Source organism: Erithacus rubecula (genome assembly GCF_903797595.1).
Source record: "Erithacus rubecula genome assembly, chromosome: 18".
Classification (NCBI taxonomy): Eukaryota; Metazoa; Chordata; class Aves; order Passeriformes; family Muscicapidae; genus Erithacus; species Erithacus rubecula.
In genome coordinates this window covers 3,497,882-3,509,972 of record NC_136670.1, presented here as the reverse complement: position 1 = coordinate 3,509,972, position 12,091 = coordinate 3,497,882, and the positions used below count along the sequence as shown (strand labels likewise).

General features: G+C 40.6%; 1 protein-coding gene across 6 annotated transcripts in view; it reads right to left on the bottom strand.

The window, feature by feature from the left end:
- The window catches only part of PTPRT (protein tyrosine phosphatase receptor type T), a 438,156-nt gene that overhangs the window by 302,628 nt on the left and 123,437 nt on the right, over positions 1–12,091 (bottom strand). The window lies entirely within an intron of this gene.

Genomic DNA, 12,091 nt, shown 5'->3' with positions numbered 1-12,091 from the left:
GAAAGGTGCCAGAGAGAGCACACACACTGATTTTGAATGGACTGAGCAGCTTTGGGGGCTGAGGAAGTATTTACAGAAAAAAAATGATTTTCCAACTGCTGAGCCAACCTTTTCCTTCAGTGGCAGAAAGAAAACACCAATCTGGTCTTAGTGATAGAACTTATCTGTAAAAAAACCCTATAACCACTGATGGATGCACAGGGAAGAAAGACATTGCAACCAACACATTCCAAACACAGAATGGGAAAAGCAAAGCCTTGCAAGAGTTTTAATTAAAAAAATAATATAATAAAAGTAGTATTTTATTTTGCTTTTTAATATTTTGCATTTAGAAGATGCAGTGTCAATCACCTTAAAAGTATTTGCCTTCTACTGGATTGGGGGGTCTGAAATACAAAGAAAAAAGAAAAAATGTGGCACAGGGTGCCCAGAGAAGCTGTGGCTGCCCCTGGATCCCTGAAGTGTCCCCCCTGGATGGGGCTTGGAGCAGCCTGGGACAGTGGAAGGTGTCCCTGCCCATGGCTGTCACTGCCATTGATAACAAATCTTTAATTAAGTGCCCAATTCCAAGCTTATTTTAAGGATATTTCAGCTGGAGCCTCAATTGCACTACTGAGCCCTGTGCTCCTCCCAGGAACTCCTGGAGCTTTTCATTCTGTTCTGCCCTTTTTGCACCAGCACAGCCCATGGCATCACCCAAAGGTGCACAAGTGCCCTGATTCCTACAGGAAACTGTAGGAAAAACTCTCCAAGCCTTTTTTACCCCATTAAAAGAGATGATCCTGAACTGACTGAAGTGTAAACAGGACCATGCCCAGTATCATTGCAATAACACAGAACAGAGCATGATTTCAGCTGGCACCCCACACAGACCTGCTCACAAATCCCCCCTGATGGGGACACAGCTGTGCCTCACATCCCCAGGGCTTTGGGACAGCAGCAGGTCTGCACTGCACCCATCCCCACCACCCCATCTCACACAGACATGGAAAACACTTGTGCTGTCAGCTCACAAAAGAGCACCCAGACATGGAAACACACACCAAAGTTTTCTGTATAACCATTTGGAAACAAGTGCCAGCCTATATTGCAGCTGCTGTTTCAAAACAAGGGGATCTCAAGTTTGTTTGGGGCTTTTTTTTAAATTCTGACACACTTCTAAATAGCTGCTCAAATCTCCAGAGAACACAGCTGAGGACAGGAAAAAGACAAGGCTATTAGAGTTACATGTGCCAGTGGTGAGGGGATTTTTAGAGATACATATGTCACTCCCATGAGGGGATTTATTCCTATAATTACCACAGATCCTCCCTGTGCATCCACACAGAAGCTCTGTGTTTATCTACATCTTTAAGTCTTTGCACTGTGTCGTTTTTTAGTTTTTGACACGGTTTAGAAAATTCAATTTCAGCTGTAAAGTCACAAACAAATACCTCTGACAGGTCTATTTCTGTAAAACATATAGGGATATCTGCCTCCTATTACACTTCATTTTTCAGCAGGTTTTCACTCAGCTTTAATTTGCTTTTTAAATTACCTGTTTTGGATAACCAATAAAGCAAGACCCACCAGTAGCAAAGATTTTCAACAGCATGTCAGATCAGTAGAATGTAGGAAAGCCCAGATGAAGTGAAATGTATTGTACATTTATGTAATAGTAATGTAATGTGCATGGGATGGACTGTGACCCTCTAAAAAGTCCCAAATCCTGCTGCTGTCAAAATTTCAGCCCCGAAGGTTCTGCAATGGGCTGGAGTCAAACTGCCCACAGTGATTCTGCCTTTTGTGCAAAACCCAACAACTGGACATTGCTCAGTGCAGAGGGAAGGAAGAGCCACAAGTTAAATGGAAGCATTTTCACTGTAAAAATCTCAGAGAACAAATCCCTAGCATTCCCTTCTCCCATGACTCACTACACCAGAAACACAAAATGAGGTAAAAAAATCCCTTAGTGGGACAGTGGTGTTCCACCAAACACAAGGTGACAGAAGCCAGGTGACACAATAAAATAAACTTTATCTCTCATATATGAATGCAGGATGTACTCCAAAAAGAAACTTTAAAAGGAAGAAACACTGTTACCTCCACAAGTTGTCTCAATGATATTCTAGAGGACTTCAGCTGCTTTTTTCATATTTTGAGATACATATATTTATATTTAAAGCAGCCCCATTGCAACTCAATCCAGCCATGTGCCAAGACTGGGAATGTACAGCTGGACCCTTCTGGGAGTCACTGGAGGTTCTGGAGATTCTGTTCCACCAGGTCACTCAAGGGAGGCTGGAGTCACAGATTGCCACAGAAAGAGTCAACAGGAAAAGTAGAATTCAGAACAACCTACATGAAAATTCACTAATATAGTCCTGCCTGCTCCATGCTTCCTCAGCAGAAAATGCCTATGTATGTATGTACACATGTATATTTTATTCATGAGTGTTCAAACACTATATATACACACAATATTTATATATTTACTCACTGTACACTGATGCATAATAGAGCACTTCATCAACTGGAAATAACAGCAAGAAAACGAAAAAAATTCCACAAAACACCATTAAGTAGCAGGTCACTCTCTGACCTTGTTTATCTTGATAAATAATTTGTGTTTCATGGGGTTTTCTGGGGCCATGAAAATAAATGCTCCTTCCTTCATTTGTCATCTACAGACCTTGTCTGACCACAAATGAGTTCAACCTTGCCCATCTCTGGATTTTAATTAATAAAGACAATTATTTTTAAATTGTAAGTCCCCATTTCTGTCAATACTTAAAATTATGTCAAATGTGGACAGATAATTGTTTTTCAAAAGGACATTACAACCAGGCAGAAAACATTAAATAAATGTGGGCATAGACAAGACAAGCCAGTAATTTCTCCTTGAATTTCAAGCATATTATTTTATCCAACTATTTAAAATAGGTGAACTGATTTATCTCATTATTCCACTAATTCCCCTTTTTTTTTTTTCCTCCACCTAATTTGCTTTCTGCCTTGCCTCATGCAGTTTGCTTTCTGCTCCTGGTGTTTGTAGTGGAATTCACAGCTGATCCACACCATATGTTGAAGTAGAAGTTATTCAAACCCTTTGTGACATTTAGAATGTGCTAAGATACTATGACTTTTGAAAAACACCATGAATGAGAAAGACAGGTTGCAGAATTGGAAAAGATACTTCCTCCTCCCCCAGGAAAACAACTGCAATTGATAGAGAGACCTTAAAAAAAATTAAATCCTCAACTGATGCAAACTGGCCAAGCTCCAAGAAAGCTGAGAGAGGTAAGAGATGTACTGAAACCATCATGTGGGAATGGGAAAACCCCAAAAACCAAACAGAAAAGCCCACAAAGGTCCTTTTAGCTTTAGCTCAGCATGGTGATTTTCAGAGGTGATTTTGTTATTTGCAAGGAGATCTTTGACATTTGTCAAGTGTAGTTCCTTAGCTGCTAATGGGTTTTAAGATCTTATCCTAAGAGGTAAACCTCAAATGGCAGAGACACATGGCAAAGTTAGTGCTGGGATTGTCCTAACATAGTGAACAACCCATCTCTCCCTTAAAAAATATCCCAAAGGCCCACATATTATCCTGGATTTCACCAAATTATCCTGGATTTCACCAAAACCCACCCAAGCCAGTTCCCCACTGATGACCAAGAGTTTGTGGATGACCATCTTCACCTTTCCTGAGGGGATTCCTTATGGGAAGAGGAAGCAGCCCATGGTAACAAGGTCTGCAGGTTACTTCTCACAACACACTTCTGAAGGGCAGGAGGAAACACACTGAAAAATACAGACTTCTCCAAACTGAGGCTCTTCTGCTCTCTCTTAACACCACAGCTCCAGGTAACATCCCCCACTTCTGAAAATAACAGTAAGAAACAATCACCTGATATAGGAAATTTATTTCTTTTCCTACAGCAGAACAGTCTTCCAAAGAGATACAACTAATCCAGTAAACAAAAATGTTGGATAATGGACAATTTTTTCTCAAAGTGAAGTCAACTTCCAATGAGAAATGTTGCCACTGCAGACATTTCATGGGAATTGCAATAATATCCAGTCATACATGGCTGGGCAGGACAAAGAGATGGAAAAGGATTCCCATTATCAGTATCCAAAGAACAGGGTCATAGACAGGGCTGGTTTTCCCTCTGCTCTCAAATATTAGCAGAGAATTTTTACTTTGCAGTAATTGCATTCTTGTGTACAGATGTCAAAATCAACCCAGGAACCTGGAACCCACCTTCTGGGAAAACTTACAGCTTCATGAACAAAAATAATGCTTAAATGTTTCCTTTTTGCCTGCAAGAGCTAGTTTGGAAACAAAGTAAAAAAAACCACGAATGTTTCTTTAATAAAATAATCAATATTTATGGCTTTGTTGTATTTACTGTTTATGAAGACACTTATGTTAAGTCCTATCCAAGGCAAACAACAATCATTCCTTCAGGACAAAGCAACCTCTTCACAGCCAGAAAAACATCATCAGTACAAGTGAAGTGTTGAAAAATTTGACATATAAACAATAAGCATCTAGACAAGCTAATAAACAGAATGTATCTTAAAACTAGCAGAGAAAATCCATGAAATACTCATCCACTGGAAAAACACAGAGCCTGACCAAGTGTCATGTTTAGAAAACACAGAATGTACAAACACATGGTTTTGACTGACTGCAGTCTAAATGGGTGATTAATGTAAAATTAAAGCAGTCTATTCAAGAGATAAAAGAGACTAGAAAGCCACAGTAATACCATTGATGATGCTATATACACTGAAATAAATTCATATAAGAATGTTACACCCCTAGAACTGGCACACACCTTGGGGTAAGGTCCATTTTAACCACTAAATCCCAGCAATACTGAATTTTCAGAGCCTCTCTGTCCTCTTCTTTCACTCTTCAGCTGGATTTTCAGCACTGATCCCAGCAGCCACATGAACTCAATAATCTCCAGCACTGTTCCAACAACATGCAGAGTCTGGTTCCATGGAACAGCTTCCCCTCTCCTCCTCACACCGAGTCACAGCTTAGCCAGTTTTTGGAGTCCTTAGAGCATTTATCCCACTCTTGTCCCTGAAAGCCCCTGGTGTGTTTCTCTTTATTCCAAAGAACCATGATCCAGTGCATAAATCCCTTTCTCACACCAGTTTCAATGCCTTGGCCTCGTGTCCCACCAGCTCAGACATTCCCCATTTTATTCCAGCAGAATGCCTTTATCAATCCATCAGCCCCCACCAATCCTTTTCCCACCTCTATTTTACCAAAGGCTATTAAACTCCAATTTTTCAAATTCCCTCAGTACTTTTACATCCTCAGAACCCCAGACCATCCCACCATGGCCTTGGCTGTGCCCTGATCTCTTTGGGAACTGCTCTTCCATAACAGGGGAGCTCTGCCCTCCCCAGCAGCCCTGATGAGACAAGTGCAATTTTCCTCACTCTGCTCATTCAGCCCAGAATTTGATTTTTATTAGACATTTAATGCTGCTGAGCTGTGCATTAAAGGCATCACCCCTCACCCTTTATAATCCTTTTTTCTATTGCTGCCTTGTTTTGCTTTTTTTCTTTTAACTGTATGATTATTTATATTCCCCTTCTTTTCAGCTTTTACAGCTTCATTGCCTTAAGTTTTCCTACAACTCCCAAATCAAAGGTTGTCTTAACCCCTGGGCTAAAGCAAATTCTATATTTTTTTAATTCCTGTGATTAAAAATAACCTTTATACAAAACCTAAAGTTTGCATCAACATCTTGCTACAGACTTCCCACTCATTCCTGTGAGAAACTCAACAAGTCAGTTCTAGGAGTTTTTATTTTGACAATTTACTACCTCGCAAAGAGACAAAATATGTACATTAGCCCTTTTCTCCTCCAAAAATATTTTTCCTTAATTTATTTAATGTATACAAACCTTAATCAACCTTAATTCCAGAGGATGGTGCAATTTATTTTCCTACTCAGATTGCACTAATTTTTCTATCACTTCTACAGAAGAAATAATCCACTTTTTATTTCCACTGTCTGCTCAATCCAACTGGATTCTTAAGGGTTGTGCCAGGACATGAAACATAAACTGAGTTTACAAATCAGAAGGTATGTAGAAGTATCCATGTGTTTTACAGACTGGAAAAAAACCTCCTGAATGTATTGAAATTAAACAACCCTGACCCCTTCTTTTTCAATTTACAGCCCACACTGATCAAAGAGCAACTACAGAAGACAGAATGATTCTGTGGAGGCAGCAAAGTTCTTCTCCATTTCCCTTTCCAGATAAGATTATTTCCTTTGTTGAGAGAAATTCTATAATATCACGTGATTTTTAAATTTCAGAAATCAGTATTCACATTTTAAAAATCCACACTACACTTGCAATTGATCCAAAAATTAAGGAAAAAAAAACTGTTCTGCATCTTCACATCTACTTTGAGAACTGTGTCTCCTGTCTGGAGTTGGGAGAGGGATCAAAGTTTTCTGATGGGCATTTCCAGAGCAGAGAGGCTCCACAAACCATCTCCAGGCTAAGTAACTTGAAGTTAAATCAGTTTTTGGAGAGTCTCATGCCTTGGTTTGTATTCTAAGTTACAGTTTTAAAGGCAATTAAAAAAAAAAAACCAAAAATAAAAAAAACATCTCCAAAACAAAAGAAATTTGGTGTATGGGAAATGTAGCATTTAAATGGAAATAATGTTGATTTTATTCGTAGGAACAGAGTCTCCTGTTATGTGATGGAGCATTCCAGAAGAGATAATCAACCAGGTTCCTCCTCTCCCTGGCCACAGCCTTTCTCACAGATGGGAATACTCCATGACTTTAGCAAAAGCAAACAAGTCTTTAAATATCAAACAGCAACCACAACTGCTTAAAAAGAAAAAAAATCCAACTGCAAAACCTGGGGAAGGTTTGCAAATGAGTGACTAACTGGGGATAATTGCTGTCTGGTTTAACATTTGAAAGCTGTGCCACCTGCATCCCAGACTTGTGTTATTTTCAGGGGAGAAATCTCATTTAGGCAGGAAAGAGGAACAATTTGGTGATAGCCACCACAGTTAACTCAACTGGGCCCAGGGGCTTTGAATGCCAGCAGCAACTGCTGGGGAAAGGAATAAATGCTGAATTCAGGGTTTAATGAGTGTCTTCAGTACTTTAAGGTTTCTGCCACCATTTAAGGTGACAGTGGGGAATGCACAAGCCTGGAACTGCAGGGACAGGATCCTCCACAAGCAGAACTCCACTTCACTCCTTCCTGCCCTACTTTGCACCCAGGAAGAACAGAACAGATGAACCAGGAGTAAACAAAGCGAATTTACACCAGAACCAGCTTGCAAAGTACTCCAGGATAACAGCAAAACCAAAAGGAAATGTCACAGAATGATATCTTTACAACTGTGGGAGAGGCAGACCTCTAACACTATTACTTTTGTTTCTTCCAGATTTGTCTGGTCTTTTGCATTGATTTTGCCCAAAAAAAAAAAAAAAAAAAAAAAAAAAGTATTTGAGGAATAAAACCCAAAAACAACTGTCAACTTGTTTATCCTAGAGAAGCAACCATTCTTGCAGTACAAAGTATTTACTTATGTGTTTCCAAATTGAACTGGCTACAGGGGAATTATTTCAGCCTCAGTGAGGCAAAAACATTGTTTGTGATCTTTTTTTCACTATGCTGTCCAACCCTTCAGTGTTTATTCAGCTTCTGATACTTTCTGTTTATCTGCTGATAGTTTTTGGAAGCTCCAGTTGTGGTTTGTTAGTGCCCTGGAACTGGGAATCTGGCTGGCATCAGCAGGGGCTCTGCCTCCCTGGATGCACAGCCTGATGGATTTGGATCTGCCAACTCACTGGGGTCAAAGCTGGCACTTTCCTATGGCTAAGTGAAACTGGGAAATGCCCCAAGGAGCCCCAGCACAGCCCAGACATCTCTCTGAGAGGGCACTTCCCTGATTCCATCTGCATTCAATGCGCTTTTCTACAAAATTAAACGGAGTCAAACAGATCTCATTAAACAGATTGATTTAACGAGTTATCTACACACTTCCAGCAAGGATGGTGACTTGGGTTGCAGTACAGGATGTGCCCAGCAATGTGTATCTGTCCCCATCTGCTGCAGCCGGGTGGGGCAGTGCCCCTGATCTCCTGGCACATATTATCTGCTAATGGGCCATCTTTAAACCAGCTGGGACAATCATCTTTATCTTTCCACAGCCCATCCTCCCTCCAGGAGATATCATCTGCTGCTGGCCCATTCAGTCCCAGTGCATGATTGATAAAATTCCATCATCCCACTGGGAGATGCTCCAGCCAGGGCAGGAGCCAAGCCTTTCCTACCCAGAGAAAAACTGAGATTTTGGACATCAAGGTACCTTCTTTCCACTGGATTCCAGAGGAAAGCCAGACCTTTCCACATCATCCCTGCACCTTCAGAGGAAAACTGCACCTTCTCCAGGAGCACTGCTCCAGCTGAACCACATCTGCCACTGCAGGAGGATGCAGCCACCATTGAATGGGACTGTGCCACCACCCTGACTGACTGACGGGTGTCAGCTTGGATTCTGACTCTGGCAGTGCTTTGGAATTGTTCTTTGTAATATTGTATTTCTATTTTAACTTTCCTAGTAAAGAACTGTTATTCCTAGTTCCCGTCTCTTTTCCTGAGAGCCCCTTAATTTCAAAATTATAATAATTTGGAGTGAGAGGGTTTACATTCTCCATTTCAAAGAGAATCTCCTGCCTTTATTGGCAGACACCTGTCCTTCAAACCAGGACAGATGGACCAGAGTGCAGCAAGGGAGACTGCAGGAACCACTGCCCTGATTCAGTACATGGCACAGCTGTAGCCACCCAACACACAAAATCCCATTTATCTGCAACTCCCAAACCTTAAACTGCCCCAAACTTTGGGCTGGAACAAGCTCTAATGCTGCTTTTAGCAAAACAAATAAATAATACCAAAAGGGATTGGAAAAATCTTTCTAAATTCTAATTGATATTTTTTAATCTGTCCAAATTACTACTGCAATTAAGAAGAGAAGAACAGAGTTAAAATTATTGGCAAACAGTTGGTCACAGAAGCTCTATTTCTATTAAGAGACAAATGTATTTGGGCACACCTAACAACTCTGCACTTTTACTCAAGGTTTTTCCAGTTCTTCAGCAACAGAGGATTTGCTGGAGCATCCCATGGCCTCCCTTTGGTCTGGTTTCCTTTCCCCAAAAATAAAGAAATTGCTGGGAGTGTCCCCTCTCATCCTGATGTCTAGAACTGGGAATCACAGAGCCTCTGAACCCCAGGACACTGGCAAAGCCTGTGCTGATGGTTCCTGCCTTTCCTCACACAGGTGGGATTCAAATGAAACTCTCTTGCTCTTTTCTTGTGCAGGTGGTTCCCTGAGAGTACTGAGCCGTATCACTGGGAGTTTCCTATAGATATGAAATATCTGACATTTAAATGGAAGAGTAAGTATAACTGTCAGGAGTATAAATATATTTTGCATCAAAGCTTAAATAGCTTTAAAAAGTTTCCTGAATGTGCTATCATGTCTGCTCTCAGGGTTCTCCTACTCTGAAGCCTTTTCTTTTTCATTTTTTTTTTTGTATGGTAAAACCTAAGCCAGTTTCCCAAGCTTGAACTGAGGCAGGAGATATCCAGCTGTATTTATATTCATGTAAGAGCAACGTTTCCTTAAATGCATCACTCTGTAATCATGAATTTCAGAAAAACATCTGCTTCTCCACACCTGTGAGCAGCTCCTGCATTTCCCCAGCACAGGTCACTGCACACTGAAACTCCACAGCACAAAGAAATCAAGGGACCAGCAGTGATCCCAGCAGGTGAGCTGCTGCCCTGCTTGATATCCAGCACCCACATCAGGCTGTGAAATCTGATTGTGATCATCTCATTGGAGGGATTGAGTTTTGACACGGCAGCAATAAGAGGGAATGGGCAGCATCTGCAGCATCCCATGGTACCTCTGTGAACTGATGTAAATCACTCTTTATTTCATGTTTCTGGAGCTGAAAACACAAGACACAGCTACCAGCAAGGTCCACAGCAGCCAGCAAAGGAGGATTGTTCCCAACTACAATCCTCTCTGCTGGAGCACATTTTAAGCAAAAGCACAGGGGTCACAGGGTAAATGGCTGCACTTGCTATAAAGCACAGGAGACAAATGTAGTTCCCTGTGAAGGAAAAACAAATTCACCACTAAAGAATTCCTCACAGTGTATTTATCCTAATCTCTCACCACACAACTGTTTCCAGTGGCTGGAGGCAGATTGGTAAGAGATACCAACTGTCAGGAAAAGGTGAAAGGCAATTAGTAAATCACTATCTCTTTTGTAATCACTGATGAAATTTCCATTTTTTTATCCCCTACTGCTCACTCACCCAAACAAGCAAGACATCACCTTGAAAATGAATGCAATTAATTATATTAGCTGGAGCTTTTAAAGAAGAATGGCTTCTCATTTACATTCCTGGCAGAAATTCAATAAGATTGCACCACAGTAAGGTTGATTGAACTGCTGCTGCAGTTAGACCAGTATCCTGAAATAAAAATAATTCTAATGTTCATGATGAGATTTTTAGAGCTAAGTACTTTGAACTGTTAATACTCTCAAGTCAGTCTGCAGTGGAAAGGCTGGAAAAGGTAGTTCACTGTGTGTTAACTGAAGCTGAAATAATTTCCTTCCCTGCTGCACCATCCTCCACTTACTTTTAACTAATCAAAAATTAACAGCATTATCTTACATGCCTGAACTAATTAGTAAAGATGTTATCCAAATCTCCAGCTTTCACCTATGCACCTGAACACTTGCCCTCTCTTAGCACAGCTGTTGACATGAAAGGATTGCAGAAGTTATTATTTGTGTGCAGGGATTTCCTGATTTCACCTGGGTGCTGGTGTAGCAGAGGGCAGCACGGCACTGCTGGACTGCATCAACAATCCCAGCCAAGCACAACAAACACAACAGAAACTGTGTACACTGGCCTGGGAAATGGAGTCTTTGCAGCAAACTTTCAATTAGAGACAATAAATGATCATGCATGTTTTTGTAAAAGCATAATCAGTTTGTGAAAGCATAATTGGCTTGTGAAAGCATTATTAGTTACAAGGATGTAAATAAACAAGGGGAAAATGCAGGTTGGTGTTTGCATCACAGGCTAGAGGTAATGACAGGAAAAAATAACCCATTTAATAGCAAATTAGGCACACATTTGACAGGCCCATCCCATGCAGAAACTACAGAGGTGGACAACATTCCCAGCCTTGCTCCAAGCACCTGGCAGAGAGAGGGACAGAGAGGAACAGCTCCATCCCTCCACTTTAACCAGGAAACACCTACACAGTCAACCAGGCTCCAGGAATAAATATCTACAAACAGAACAAAAATGCTTCAGTTAATACCCAAAATCATCTGTTAGATACAATATGGAATGGACTTTATTGTTTATAGAATCACAGAATTTTTTTGGGCTGGAAGGGACCTTAAAATTCATCTTGTTCCTCCCCCTGCCATGGGCAGGGACACCTTCCACTATCCCAGGCTGCCTCAAGGCCCATGATGTTTGACAGGTTTTACCACTCTCTTTAAATTCAAGTACAGTTATGTGAATACACACATCAAATACACAGCATAGTATTTGTCCTTGTAGAAAATTTGCCACAACCCACTGAATTCTGTCCAGGCTGTTGCATTGTACATTCACAACCCCAGTTTATGCTGCTTAGATTTTTTATCTGACCTCAGTTTAAGAAAGCTTTAAATACAACTATCATTGAGTGAGATAATGCTTATTGCCTTTGCTCTTGGAATAATGAAAAAGTATTCAGGAAAAGCAGGTGGGAGTATTAAGTCTGCTATCTCATGAGATTAAAAAAAAAAAAAAAAAAAAAAAAAAGAAATAGAAAGGCACACAGAGAGCTTTAGGCTGCTTTAAAAAAACCCTACTGTTGGTCACATTCCTTTAATTAAAAATAGTAAGGCAAAATGATTGGGCTGACTGCAATTTGACCAAGGAGTTAATTTCAGATAGAAATGTCAGTATCTTCTCTTTTTCTACAAGAATATGGAGTCTTTATGAAGGACTTGAG